This window comes from Centropristis striata, chromosome 22 (genome assembly GCF_030273125.1).
Source record: "Centropristis striata isolate RG_2023a ecotype Rhode Island chromosome 22, C.striata_1.0, whole genome shotgun sequence".
Taxonomy (NCBI): Eukaryota; Metazoa; Chordata; class Actinopteri; order Perciformes; family Serranidae; genus Centropristis; species Centropristis striata.
Window position 1 is genome coordinate 18,895,612 of NC_081538.1, and position 15,356 is coordinate 18,910,967.

The 15,356-nt window shown below is 39.8% G+C and overlaps 1 protein-coding gene across 1 annotated transcript in view; it reads right to left on the reverse strand.

Annotated features, from left to right (window-relative positions):
• Positions 1-7,947, reverse strand: part of LOC131960866 (NXPE family member 3-like) — a 33,615-nt gene extending 25,668 nt beyond the window's left edge. The window contains exon 1 of the mRNA XM_059326141.1: positions 7,834-7,947. The gene's annotated coding sequence lies outside the window, so the exon portion shown is untranslated. The remainder of the gene's footprint in view (positions 1-7,833) is intronic.
• Between the last annotated feature and the right edge of the window lie 7,409 nt (positions 7,948-15,356).

Genomic DNA, 15,356 nt, shown 5'->3' on the forward strand with positions numbered 1-15,356 from the left:
CAGTAGCCCCCATGGCCCTTTCAGAATTTCCCCAGAGGAACTTTTCTAGTTCTTGATTGTTGTGTGGCAGAGGTGGAGTGTGAGTTTGAGTGTGACTGATTCAGGATGGAGTGACTGATACCTTGATCATCGTTATCTGCAGCCTTTTTTTTTTTTAATCATGAAAAAGGTCTCCTTTATGAAGCACTTCGTAACTTTTGTTTGAAAGGCAACAGACATACACAATATGCTCGCAAATAGTGTGTCTTTACAGTCAATTAGTCTAGCTTGGGGTTGTGGTAATGTTTGTTTTTTTCCTCCTTGACCGGCACAGGCTGAGCAGAAAGATAACAACCTTCTCTGCTTGGTGACATGACGTGTCCACAATATTGATTAAAACTGACAAATCAACGGTTCGAGAGGGACGCACCTTCTGGAGGAGATCTACCTACATTCTTAGTAAAACTTTGTCAGGATATAAAAAAGAGTTTGAGGGAAAGAAGGCTGTTCCAGACTTCATGAACTGATCAGCCTTTTTGTGTAAATCAGGGAAGTGTGGTTTGAAACCAGAGACTCTAAACTGCACATTTCTTTACATATTGTAATTAAAATGATGTTAAACTGAGAACTTGGATGTCTCCTGCTCATCATTCCCCATCAAACGATCGGCACAGAGAAATAGGTGAGAGGATTTACTGTTGGAATCAGATAATTTAATTTTAAAGGTTTCCTCAATGCATTTCTCTAACACTAGTGCACTACTAACTCTAGATACGACTTAATTATCAAATTTTTTTAAACATTTGCAAATCATTTAACACTATTCATTGTGAGTGACTGTTTACTTACCCTCTTTTTCTTCTTTTAAGGTGATCTAGTTCAAGCTAAGTGCAATGAGAGTCTGAATGAGAGTTGTAGTTCGACCGGAGCAGAGTACTTCTTCTTTGGTGAATCCTACATATTTTTGAAAATCAACTTGGACAAACTGATTGGCAGCTCTGGTGGTGGTGGCCAGCAGGGTGGCCAATCACATTTCAGGGGTAGCCGGTGCTGCCACGCCTCTGTGTCTATCAATAAACACTTAACTAAAAAGAATCTTGGCTGGGTCTTGTTGGTTTTCTGAGAACCTACCGCACCTACTGGTACCTTGTTTGCCATATAGCAATAAAAAATATACTTAAAAACCTGGGTTAATCTGGTTAGTCACATTAGACTGCTTTCTAACGATTGTCTAGCTATGTTACATGAGATAACCCAAACTGGATTTAACAATTATGGTTCCCATCAACTAGTACCACCACTAGTGCAAAACTAGTCCAACAAACTTATGTTAATGATAACGTCTGTAAAATTAGCACACTAAGCTAGCTAGCAATGTTGCTAGGAGCTTAACATAATACAGGGCTGTGCAGTGCTACATATATGTAGCACGTGCTACAAAACATCAGTCTCTGCTATGGATGATTTACCATCTTAACACCAGTGTCACCTTATTTTACATGTTTTCTAAAGTGTAGCCTACAGATGAGGTGTTTGTAACTACACACAGCTGCTAGAGATTTTGTGGATTGTGCTACAACACTATCAATCTCTGTAGCACGAGTGCTATGAGCAAAAAAAGTAAATGTGCAGCCCTGTAAAGTAGGGGAGAGTTAGGTAAGAAGAGCCAGTGGGTAAGTTGACCCACCCCTTGTATCTAGGTAACCATGCACATGTTTTGTCATGTGACCATGAATTCAGGAAGTGAATGATGTGACCCATCATTTCCATCTTGCAGTGATGCAGAGAAGCACATGGGAGAAGTATTTTTTTTTTTTTACACAAAAAGCTGTTTTTTGCTTGTCAAAGTAAATTTTCTGCATATGAGGTAAAATCATTGGAATGTCAAAACAAATTTATCCAGGTCTAAAATTATATATTATACATGTTGCTGAATTGCTAACGTATAAAATCATGTGAATCACTTCACTAAAGATTAGCCTGAATTTCTAAGCTAGCCCGTTTTTTCCAAAATGGTGGGTATGGGGCAAAGTGAGCCAAAGGCTATGATCCAATGGATCAACTTACCCCACCATAAGGCACTGAAATTCAGTTAAGTCTCTGACATATAAAATGGTATTTCAATTGAGTATACTCAACTGGTTTGGTGTGTTTGTCATATCTTAACCATTGTAGAAAAGGTATCATGCCGAGAACCTACAAGAGGAAAACAAGCTGGAGCTCAACACCCCTTGAAGAAATGGAAAGAGCAGCCACTGATGTCAAGGGCGGAAAGTTCTTCAGATCAGTGGCAAAAGAGAGAATTATTGACAGGTCAACACTGAGGAGATACGTGAAAAAGAGGGAGGCAAAAAAAGTGAAAACAGTAGGGTAGTGGAGAAGGAGCTAGCTGAGCATGTCAAGAAGCTCTCGGAGCAGTTCCATGGCCTTACTCCAAAGAAATGCCGTAAACTAGCTTTGGTGTTGGGATTCTACCACAGGTGAATTTTGGGTTCATTTGTGGACTTTAACATTTGTGGACTAAATGAGACATTGTCTTGAGTCAACTCAACAAAATGGCAGAACCTCCATTTTATCCCCTCTCAAGAACTTCAGTTCCCAGAATGCACTGCATTTATGACACCTTTCAGGTGTCATGTCATTGGTCAAGGCACCCTTGACCCCACAGGAGGTCCACTGGCCTACTATAAAGGAGACAGTCCTCCCTGTCTGCTCTCTCTCCATCGCTCTCTCTCCACCGCTCCTGCTTGGGGAAGCAGATCCAGAGGCCTGGATCCACCAGCCCTACCCCCTCACCCCCGCAGAGTCCTGCTGAGGTGAGACCTCTTCTCTTCTGAGACTTCAAGCTTCAAGAATCTCCTTTCCATAAGGATCCTGAACAACTGCAACTCTGACCTTCTCTGCACACCAAAGCTGCATTAATGAACACAAAGTTCATTGCGTTTGTCAGAGAAAGCTCGAATTCAACAACAAGGATAACCAGCAACTTAATTTGCAAGACGGCAAATTATTGAACTCAACTTCCTTCTTCCACTCTTCTGCTGAAAAGGCTTCCCCCCCTTTTTCACCGGACTCGTGAGTAATGTAACTGGGCTTAGATAAGAAATCAGCAAGGACTTTAGCAACTAGGATTTGACCTGTGATTAATGATTTGGTTTATATGTGTGTTGTAAGTATATTTATGTGACATTCGTGTCACGATCAAAGTTGTATGTTAATCTTGCTTTATACAGACAGTCAGTCTTACACACTGATTAAATTAACTGGAGCTGAACACAGCTCATTGTTTGAGGAGTGGCAACCCCCCTCACACACACACACACACACACACACACACACACACACGTTTCCTTCTCTTTTGTAATGTATTCTCTATTTTATAGATGTGTGCTTTTATTTGCTTTACTTGTTTAGAATAAATACCTTTGATTACGAATGCTGTCTATATAATTACATTATGAATGATATGCCATCCTCTTCTTTGACAAGAACTCACGATTCCTTCAACCACTATTAAATATTAATATGGTAATTTGATTATTATATTCATAATTAATAATCAGTGTTCCAAATTGATAGTTTAATAACTTTATGAGACTGATTTAGGTGAATTGGCTATATTTTTCTGTTCTTACAGATGGTGCCCCTTTTTACGAGCTGACTTAGAGTAAATCAAGTCATATCATTTCTTATAATTAATAATTGTTTATGATAATTATTAATAATTCTTATAGCCATCCAACCACACTTTTGAACCGTGAGATCCACACAAGTGTTGCTCAGGTTCATTCTGCATATTTGGTATCCTTATGGAAGGGATAGCATTTATGATAACGCCCTTTTATTAATATATTTGACGCCCTGTGCAAGGTCATCATTTATTCATAAACGAGCCATCCTTAATCCCCAACATTTTTGGTGATCCTTGATGAAGGCAATTGGTATCTTTAAACAGATACCCCAACATAGTTGACGCCCCGTTGCGTAATTACAACATTGTCATTGGAAGAAAGGAATAATATTCCTACCCCCAGCAACTGGATAGAGAAAGGTTTAGCCGGTAGGATGTGCAAGAAATAACATGACTCATTAGGTGGCATAGACTCATTTATTTTGTGTCGTTCAATACAGTACCATTACTTTTTTTTTGGTAAAGATTGGTTGAAGAATTTTTTGGCACGCCACCATCTCTCCTTCAATATGCCTGAAGCAACATCTTTGGGAAGGGCTACAGCCTTCAATAAAACTACAGTTGGTGAGTTATATATATATATATCAATGTTGAACATAAAATCTCAACAGGCCATTGTGAACAAATTTATTTTAATCTTTGTAGCATTTTGTGAGTGGGCAGCCCACCTCACGGAGGTATTACTCCAAAAAGAATCCCTAACACCATTGGTGTAATTATGATTCCACGGGCCCGAGTACAGGATACTAATGGCGCACTCCATTTCAGTACAGTTTGCATGGTTTCAGTGTGCCGTACCACTCTTGCGGGGTGCAGGGCTATTGACTTATACATGTACGATCAGGGCTGTACATGAACAAAAAAAAACTGCAGTGCCATTTTTATCCTGACCGGCCCACTTCAAGTGATTACAAAACAACCACTATCCGAGTGCTCCCCTGAATCAGGGCTTTCCTCGCAGACATGGAGAAGTCAGCCAGTGGGGAAAGTAGCCAGCTCTGAAAATGTTTGCAGTGAAAGCCCAAATTTTGAGGCCTTTAGCACATTCTTATGCTACTATTCCATTATATACACTGATCTTAATCTCTGATCTTAAAATTATGAGTTTGCCTACCTGATTGTAAAGTAGGGACTTATTATAAAGGAGAATAAGGCTATTTGTATATTTATTTAAGGTTGCATATTTTGAGAGCTTTCTTGTCAACATTCAATGTGCTCTTATTTTGAAATCTACATGTTGAGCAACTGGAAGTAATTCATATGGATACGATGCACGGAGGCCGGCGCTGCTGCAACCAGTGGTGCTACAGCTGCTGAGAAAAGTCCAGCTGCTGCTGCTGCTACTGAACATGTCAGTCTGACATTTAAAAAAAAAAAATTGGTTATAAAATAAAAATTTAAAAAAGGTGGTTCGGACCACACTTGCAAGGTCATCAGCCAGATGGCCAGTTCAGCCCTGCGTACAATACACATTGAGGGTAACTATAATTCTTTAATGAAAACATCAATGAAGGTGTTAGTTTACATCAATCAGAGTGATATTAAAGACATATTGCATACTAATACTACTAACAACTGTTTGCAAACCCTTGCTATTTCAGTAGCAATGTAACTTAATGAAAACAAGAAATGTTTGTTACATCCAGCATTTTTTTTTAATCATTTTGTGAATGGTCAATTACGGAGGAAAATGTGAGGAGAAAAAGGAGAGAGTGGCAAAGCAAGAAACCTCCAGATGAGAAAATCTCGGACTGGCTTTAGAGAGCTTGATGTTGTGTAAGCAAATTTGTCAACTTGCATTTTATTTACAAAGTAAACAATGCAACCTTGGTTATTATAACCGATGATATTACAATGATTGAGGGAACATTGGCTATACACACCTTACATGCAGACCAAGATGTGTATCTATAAATTATTATGGGCCTTTATGCCACCTGACCTGTACAATGCATTTAACAGATGTTTTTGGTTCATAATACATTCACTGCTGCCCTACAAACAGGCAAGGCTGGTTTTGAGATTTGGGCCAAGACAATATATATGTTATAATTTTATTTTTATTTTTTTCGAGATAGAAGGACTTTCTGACGGCCTCAGGAGGAAAAGTCTGTGCAAATTACAGCTCCTTTCATAGAACACTTGGTATGATCATTGTATTAAGTTTTGCACTTTGGCACTGGTTACACTTCAATGTCCTATTGTACTTGTAAGATTGTAAGAAGTGAAAGTCATATAGGTCTTTCACAAGTCGTACAGAGAGATTTGTAAACCATTTGTGCACCAAATACACTGACTAAACACTGATTAACAATAGTGGTTCGCTGGTTGGTAAGGGTTAGGGTTAGGTAAGGATATTCTATTCCCTTAAATTCAACTTTAAATTTAGTTTATTTATGCGTTACATGTGTCTTTCTTCAGCAGAGACAGCACTGTGATGAAGTGTTTTTTTTTTTTTTTTTTTTTTATGTATTTTTTTGGGCTTTTTCATGCCTTTAATGGACAGGACAGCTGAAGAGAGATAGGAAGCAGGGGGCAGAGAGAGGGGAATGACATGCAGTAAACGGCCGTCCGATGCGGGACTCGAACCGGGGCCAGCTGCAGCGAGGACTGTAGCCTCTACACATGGGGCGCCTGCGTAACCCACTACGCTACCGACCACCCCCTGTGATGAAGTGTTAGTGTATTCCTGCCATTTGTCTCTCTGGTTTGCAGGAGAGTTTGTTCTCTCTGCTGCCTTCCAGTAATGACTGAGGGTAGAGACCAGGGTGGGAATTTCACTACGGCCACGACGGCCATGGCCGTCATTGCCCGGCACTTTGGCCTTGATGCCCTGTGAAAAAATGTTCAATTTATGGCCAAGGTGGCCTTTGCGCCCCTGTCAAAGTTCCAGTATAAACACAACGCTATTGACGGGTGTTGGGCTTATGGAATTATACAGCCATCCTAGTGCTCAAACCCGACCCACTCCCCGTCCTTCAGACATGCGCATCAACACATGGCTAATTTAAATATTCAAATGAGCCATGTGTTGATGCACAGCACAGGTAAGCTAGCGGACAAGCTGTTTTGATATGTTGTAACTGAACTATGTGGTAGTATTTGACAGGACTTAACATTTACGTTTTTATAGAAAGTACTATTGATAGGTAATTACCATTGTATTAGCCTATTTAAAGTCAGCTCGTTAACATTAAATTTTTGCTTCATGAAAACTAGCAATAGCTAGCTAGTTGGGATAGCGCTAACTTCTCCCCTACCTCAGGGACAAGGGCTTGACATTTAGCTGATGTCAATTTCACCTCAGGTTCCTTTTTATGGCAGGGAGGAGGCATGTGTCTTTCCTTACTCTTAGATGAACTCACGCAGAAGATTCATTTTGCCATCTTTTCAAAATATATGCATTTGCCATCTTTTCAAAACAGGTTCATTTGTCATTTTCCAAAAAGGTTCTTTCTAATATATTTAATATATTGTGCACAGCACTGTGTCAGGAGAAAGTGTATCACTGATACTTCTGTGTTTAGGTCACAGTGGTGGCTATTGTCTTTCTGTAGCAGTATTTGTCTGAACCTTCTCACTTCTATGGCCAGACTTTGTACACTGTTTCAGTCTCTCTCTCTCTCTCTCTCTCTGTCTCTCTCTCTCTGTATTAATCTGAAAGGTAAAACCAGCGGAATTTAACCAAACGGCCTTTGTGCCCTGTCATGTGGCCTTTGTGCCCTTAAAAAAATGTGAACGGGAAGGCCAAATGGCCTTGCCCCTAAAATGACGAAATTCCAAGCCTGGTAGAGACCACAGACGGCACTGCGGCATTAATCATTAATTCAGCTAAAACAAACCTGTTTCTCATTTTGTTCATGCCTTATCTTCTTAATTTATGAAGATAAGGCATCAGGCTCTGTCCCGACTCGCTGTCCACAGACATCAGCAACAACAACAGCTTTAGTGTGAAGGAAAAGTAAGGAAAGCCCATAATATGACCTCAGTAACATCAACTACTGCACAGGAAGGAGTTAAATACTCACAGACAGCTACAGATTATCGTCATCAAGACTCCTAATTATTAAGCACAAGAACGAGCAGATAGGACCACGATTAAAGTTGATACGCAATGAGAAAAACTACAAAAACGAACGTGATAATCAGACAATGAAACTCACCGACTCACTCAGCAAACTTTGGTCAGATGTTGACGTCATGTCCGTCCATAAAACAAAAACTGCACTGTAGTAATGACGTGAATAGCCAGATGGTAACTCACAGTTCAAACCTTCATTCCACACTGAGGTAAGGAGGTTTACAACTCCATCAATGTATAACTAGTAAAATAAAGTAGGCTGATCAGGAACAGGAGTTAAAAATTAACGGTTTGATAGCCTCCAGCACTCTCTCTCTCTCTCTTTTTTATCCCTCAAATATTCCTGAGTGAAGTAAAATTTGATGAGCTTTATAAAGGTGCAGTGTTTATAAAGGAGTGTGTCAGTTTCTTTTTGTTATAAGCTTCTTCTTTGAATACTTTATTGCAGGGGTAAATATAGATGTACATTTGTTTTATAGTAAGTGTCCCTCTCCATTTCTTTATTCCTCAAGTGATCATTTGTCTTCTGTTGTCTGTTCTCTCAAATGTTTGCTCGTTCTGTCTCCATTTTTACATTTTAAACTACGATAAATCGGGAATAAAGGATATGCCTCCAAACATTTATGGTTTAACGTCATTTTTGGTTGCTAGAGATTTGGCACCTTGTGAAAGGTCACTTTGCCCCAGACTTTTCTGTGGTATTGCTGTAATTAAGTATAAATACATAAATACATAATTCTTAAATGGTACAACAGCGGGTACACTCCAAATTAATTTGAGCTTCAAACAACTATTATATTATTAAAGTGCTTAAAAGAAAAAAATCTCCCACTTTCATTAGATTTTTCCAATTGGATTTTACTTTTTTTTTTTTTTTTCAGCTTTTATATATAAAAAAATTACAACAAAAGAAGAAAAAACATTTCCACATGTTCCATCAACTGACAAGATGGATCGATGGATGGATGGATACTTTATTGTCCTTTTCAGGAAATTTGTTTTCGCAGCCTGTACATGAACTTCAAACATATATACACACATAGACCCAGGATACATAAAGACACATTTCTATTAGCGGGGCTAATAGCTAATAGCCCTGCTACCGTAACGCCGGTGATCTCGCTACGAGCCGGGGGACAGCGAAGCTGCCAAGAGACCTTTCGCCTTTCAACTTTCGCTCTAAACTATTTAAAACACATACAGCTAAAGAGAGTTTCGCGTCTGCTGCAGCTATGTTGGATCCGTAAGAAAACTACAAGCTTCCGTCTGCCGAGTAGTACGCGTCATCGTTCTGTGATTGGATCCCTAAAACAGGGCTAAGAAACCTCTCTGGTTGCCAGACTGCCTGGAGGTTCGAAATGAAATTCGAGCGTGCAAGGCAGTATGGGTATACCCAGGCTACATCCCTGCTTTAACCTATAGCCAAATAGAAGAAGTGAGCCTTGCTCAGGATGAGGGCAGGATGTAACCCCTTGACCTGCAGTTAAATAGAGGAACTAAACTTGTTCGTTGAGCACTCTCTTCCAAAGTCACTGAGTTTTTTTAACAAACATTTCAGTTACAGCTAAGCTAAGATTAGCTAAATATCCCTATCCTTCAAGGGCAGGGGTGTCAAACTCTGGCCGCGAGGCAATACCAAATTATTATATAATTATTGTACTATAAAAGCTGACCCGCGGGTATTATACGGCGCATTTACCGCTAATACTACAAATCCCACAATGCCCTGCTGTTGTTTTGGCGCGTCAATCAGGACAGGACCAAGAAACGCGCTCCTCTGTGACAGTCGTCATAGCAACCTCAAGCTAGAGCTGTCTCCGAGCTACCCCTTCCCAAAAATGGTGAAAAGAAAGGCAGAATTTGTTAACCTGTTGAAAAAGTTTGTTTTGATATTTAAATCAGAAGGATGCAAATAGAAAAGAGGCATACGATTTTTATTTAATTTTTATTTAATAAATTAATGACATTGATGTGTTTTTTATTTGAAATTTGATTTGCATGTCTGCACTATTTAGGCAAGGCAAGGCAAGTTTATTTATATAGCACAATTCGGACACAGGGACATTCAAAGTGCTTTACAGGGGCAAGATTAAAATACATGTGGCGGCACTAGGGGTGATTTACTAAGTTATCTCTCAAATGATCTTTTCTCCTATATTACCGACAACGCCACCTTGGGTTAGGGCCCAAGGACCCGTAGGAAAGGTCAATTATCAACTATTGTAAAAGGACACAGGTTCGTTCAAAACAGGGAGGTTAGGAGACGGAGTTCAAAATGTTATACAAAACTTTATTGTTAAAAATAATCACAAGGTCTGGGATAATGAAAAAAATAAATACGAAGCGAGCCCAACTGTAGAAGGGGGTGCGAGCTGAGGCTTACCGGATGGAGGAGGGGTCAACAAAAGGGAAATGACGTCCAAAAAAGAGGGGAACACCCCATTCACACAGCAAAACGTGAGGTGCACACAAAATAATCTTGAATGGGAATCACACGCACACAGGGGACCACCACCACCCAGGAGGAACCACCACCACCACCACCGTCGGCCTCCAACTCTAGGAAAATAATAAAAACACAGTTAACAGGGCTCACCGTCAAAGAAACAAACAATATTCCAAAACATAAATGGACTAACGAATGATCAAATAAGAAGCTAAAGAATAGTAAATTTAATTGATCAGAAATCAACCAAACTAATGAAAAAGAAAATTAAGGAGTCTCTGGCCAGAGGTAAACTCAACAGTTCATCTTAAATCAATTAATCCAGTTATAAAGCAAATTTCCCTCCCAAAAGAAAATTAAATAATTTCAACAAACTCCCCAAAATAAACAGGTTATTCAAACAAAACAATAAACAACTGAGATAATAAGAAATTATCAAAATAGGTAAACCAGAGAAATAAACAGAATTACACCACACCTTGATTAATTACATTAAAACACACAAACATCCACGCACACACACAGTCCGATCAGGTGGCTGAGTCTCCGAACGGGACTCTTAATGTCCAGTGCAAGCGGAGCCACACACCCAAAACCCACACTGCGTTGCGTGCAGCAGCAGCAGCAGGAAACAGGGCCCGCCGAGAGACACAGGTCGGCCGGGAACGGCCGCCAGGACCCCCACACCAAGCCGGCGAAGTAGCAGCAAAGTAGCAGGTAGCAGCAAAGTAGCAGGCAGCAGCAAAGTAGCAGGTAGCCGCGGCTAAATAGCCGAGATCACTCTATACTGTTCTTACTTGGCCGTGACGGTCAAGATACCGGTTTCCAGTCCGGTCGGTTTGCGTCCCCACCAAAGAGGGAGAGGGGTGAAGAGGGTCGGCGCAGCGGGGGAGGACTGCCACCACACACCATGCGACCAGCAGCTGTTAGAGGGAGAGGAGCGGAGATGGCTTAGCACCTGGCTAAAAACAATTAGCAACGGTGGCTCACAGCAACTCACCTATGCTCCGGTCAACCTAGGCAAACGGCCCAAATGCATCACCACGGCCACCTCAGTAATGCCGATCTACGACAAGATTATGTTTTAGTTAAATAATACTTTAATAAGTGAAAAACCGGCGAGCTAAAGGTGTGCCTACCTGTGCTATGCGGTGCGCGGCAGAGACAACGACCCGGAAGGGGGCGGGCCGAAGAGGCAGGAAGCGAAAGGGCAGAGGGGGGGGACCTGTCCTACTTTTATCCTCTCGGTGTAAACAGTGATTGGCTGATGAGCCAAGTAGGGCAGGGTGAAACCAAAAATATAACAGTGCCTCATACCACTACATACATAAAAGACATTAGAAGACATTTAAAAGCGAATTGAAAAAAAAATAAAATAAAATGAATGAATAAAACATTTAAGAGCGAATGAATAAAAATTACAGGTTAAAATGGAAACAGAAAAGTCTTCAGACTTGATTTAAAAGAGCTGAGAGTTGCAGCAGACCTCAAGTTCTCTGGGAGTTTGTTCCAGAGATTTGGTGCATAAAAACTAAACGCTGCTTCTCCTTGTTTAGTCCTAACTCTGGGGACTGTAAGTAGACCTGTCCCAGACGACCTAAGGGCTCTGGACGGCTCATAACGTATCAGCAGATCGGTAATATATTTTGGCCCTAGACCATTTAGGGCTTTATAAACCAACATTAATATTTTGAAATCAATTCTTTGAGTGACAGGAAGCCAGTGTAAAGACCTCAGAACTGGGGTGATGTGATCCAATTTTTTGGTCCTGGTGAGTACTCGAGCAGCAGTGTTCTGAATTAGCTGAAGCTGTCTGATAGATTTTTTTGGAAGCCCTGCAAGGACATTGTTACAGTAGTCAAGTCTACTAAAGATAAATGCATGGACAAGTTTTTCTAAATCTTGCTGAGACATAAGCCCTTTAATTCTTGATATGTTTTTAAGGTGGTAATAGGCTGACTTATTAATTGATTTAATGTGTTTTTTGAAATTCAAGCCTGAGTCTATGACAACACCAAGATTTCTGGCTTGGTGTGTGGTTTCTAACATAACAGATTTAAGCTCCGCACTGACTTTTAATTGTTCATCTTTGGCACCAAAGACAATTACTTCAGTTTTGTTGCTGTTTAATTGAAGAAAATTTTGGCACATCCAATCATTGATTTGTTCAATGCACTTACTTAGTGTTTGAATTGGACTATAGTCACCTGGTGATATGGTTATGTAAATTTGTGTGTCGTCTGCATAATTGTGGTAGCATAATTTGTTCTTATTCATAATCTGAGCTAGTGGGAGCATGTAGATGTTAAACAGAAGAGGCCCAAGAATGGAACCTTGGGGAACCCCACATTCAATATTTGTTCGCTCGGATGTGAAATTGCCTATTGACACATAGTATTCTCTGTCCTTTAAGTAGGATTCAAGCCAGCTTAGCACAGTTCCAGAAAGTCCAACCCAGTTTGCAAGGCGATCTAGTAATATGTTGTGGTCAACTGTGTCGAAAGCAGCACTGAGATCAAGTAAAACAAAGACACAACTTTTGCCACTGTCTGTGTTTAAGTGGATGTCATTGAGGACCTTAACCAGAGCGGTCTCAGTGCTGTTGTGTTGTCGAAAACCTGACTGGAAGACATCAAAGCAGTTATTCATTGCTAAGTAGTTATTTAGCTGTTGATAAACAGCTTTTTCAATGATTTTGCTTAGAAATGGAAGGTTAGATATGGGCCTATAATTGTTCATGAGTGATGTATCTAAATTGTTCTTTTTTAGGAGTGGCTTAATGACTGCTGTTTTCAGGGCCTGTGGGTATACACCGGTGCGAAGGGAAATGTTTACAATTTGTGAAACATCTGAGGCCATACAGCTAAAAACGGTTTTAAAGAAGCCTGTGGGCAGTATGTCAAGGCAACAGGAAGAGGAGTTCAGGTGTTGTATAATGTCCTCCAGGTTTTTGTGGTTGATCAGATAAAATTCTGTCATTTTTATTTGCATTGATTTTAGGTGGGCACAGGGAAAACACATATGTTGAACTTGGTATTGATGCGGTGACCGCTTGTCTAATTTTGTGAATTTTGTCTGTGAAAAAGGAGGCAAATTCATTGCAGGCTCTTGTGGAAAGATGTTCAGATGCTACTGGCACAGGAGGGTTTGTTAATCTGTCGACAGTAGCAGATAGGACATGTGTATTGTTGTTGTTTTTGGTAATGCTGTCAGAAAAGAAAGACTGCCTTGCACTTTTCAGCTCTGAGTTAAAAGTGCAAAGTTGCTCTTTGAAGATGTCATAATGAACCTGGAGATTGGTTTTTCGCCACCTGCGTTCTGCTTTACGGCACTCTCTTTTTTTGAGTCTGACCTGTGGGGCATTACTCCAGGGAGATCTTTTCTTACTAGGGACAACCTTCATTTTAGTGGGTGCAATAGCATCTATAACGCTTGTAATTTTGGCGTTAAAGTTGTCTAAAAGCTCATTAACTGAGTTAAATGGGGGAGGGGGTATTGAAGAAAAGGCATGAATAAATGTTTCACCGGTATTTTCTGTAATATACCGTTTTTTGATTACTTTTGATTGATCAGTTGTGTGCACAGAAGTTGTACTCTCAAAAAATACAGTAGTAGTAGTGGTCCGAGAGACCCACATCAGTCACCCCCACTTTTGAGATATTCATGCCCCTGGAAATGATAAGATCCAAAGTGTGTCCTTTGTTATGTGTAGGCTGGTCCACATGCTGTTGTAATCCAAAGTTTTCAAGGACACAGCACAGTTCTTTCGCACATCTGTCCTCGGGTTTGTCAATATGAATATTTAAGTCTCCCACAATTAATAAACAGTCAAATTCAATACAGATTACAGACAGCAGCTCAGCAAAGTCATCAAAAAAGCTTATGTTGTATATCGGTGGTCTATAGATGGGTCAAAGACGTGACGCTTGCTTTTTCTGTCCGACAGAACTTATTACCTAATAATAAACAATAAAATGCATAAAAATATAACATGTCTAATACCTTCCTTATACATGTGCCCACTCTTCTTTCTTTAAACATGTTGGTTATTGGTCATTTTCTGCCATCTGAAGTGTGAAAACATCATGTGGGGCGACCGTCCGGCCTTGACGTCTGTTTGGACAACTAGTTTTAAATCATATTAAAACAATTTAAATATAACCCTTGCCCTATTTGGCATAATTTCAAACTTGTTTTCTATTTATTGACGAATTTATGAAGCATTTGTACATACATTTCAATCATAATACACAAACAAATCTTGTCCGAATATATTCATTGTCTGAAATATCATCTGGGGCGACCATCAAGAAAATATAATTATGGGACTTTTATTTTGACAATCATCTCAAGGAGGATGTTGCATCAGCCAGCCACACCTGTGAGGGTCCCAGAGAGATAACTTGCAGGTCAGTAGTCTCTCTCATCTTTACAAATAAATCATCTTTTTAATTGCTGCAATGTATACGTCACATTTGGATATCATGTGGGGCGACCACCCTAAAACTGTGAATAATGACTTTTATTCGCAAATCTATATTTTGAAGGTAAATTTGTTAGTGATATGTGGTGAGAAGTAGCTAGCTTGGATTCTATAGCTAACCATTAGCCTGTTATATTTGATTAAACTTGAAAACATCATGTGGGGCGACCGAGCATCATGTGGGGCGACCACCGTCGACGGTTTAAATGATAGAAAATACATATCCTGTATTTGTAGTTTCTGTATGCTTATGTTTTCATTCATTATATACATTTAGTTCTCTGTTTTAACATAGCTCTTTCTGTATTTCAACATATATTTTTCTAAATTTCAAACATTTCCATACTACTTTAGAGATGACCACTTCTTTTTGATTATTGTGTCATTATCAGAGAAATGTGTGAATATTAAGCATTCATTCTATTTTTCAGTTCCTTTTCTAGCTCTATGTATGTTTAACTATATAACTTTTTTCTAGATGGCCTCACTAACAAGCAAACAAAAGACTGCTCGCTACAGGCAGCGGATCAATGCAGATCCGGTAGCAAGAGCTGACTATCTTGCCAGGAAAAAAGAAAGGTAACATGCAGTGTATAAAATGTCATATCACATATGTTATTTAGGCCACCAGAATCAGTGACACAGTATACATTATTGTTTCAGCTACCAGAGAAGA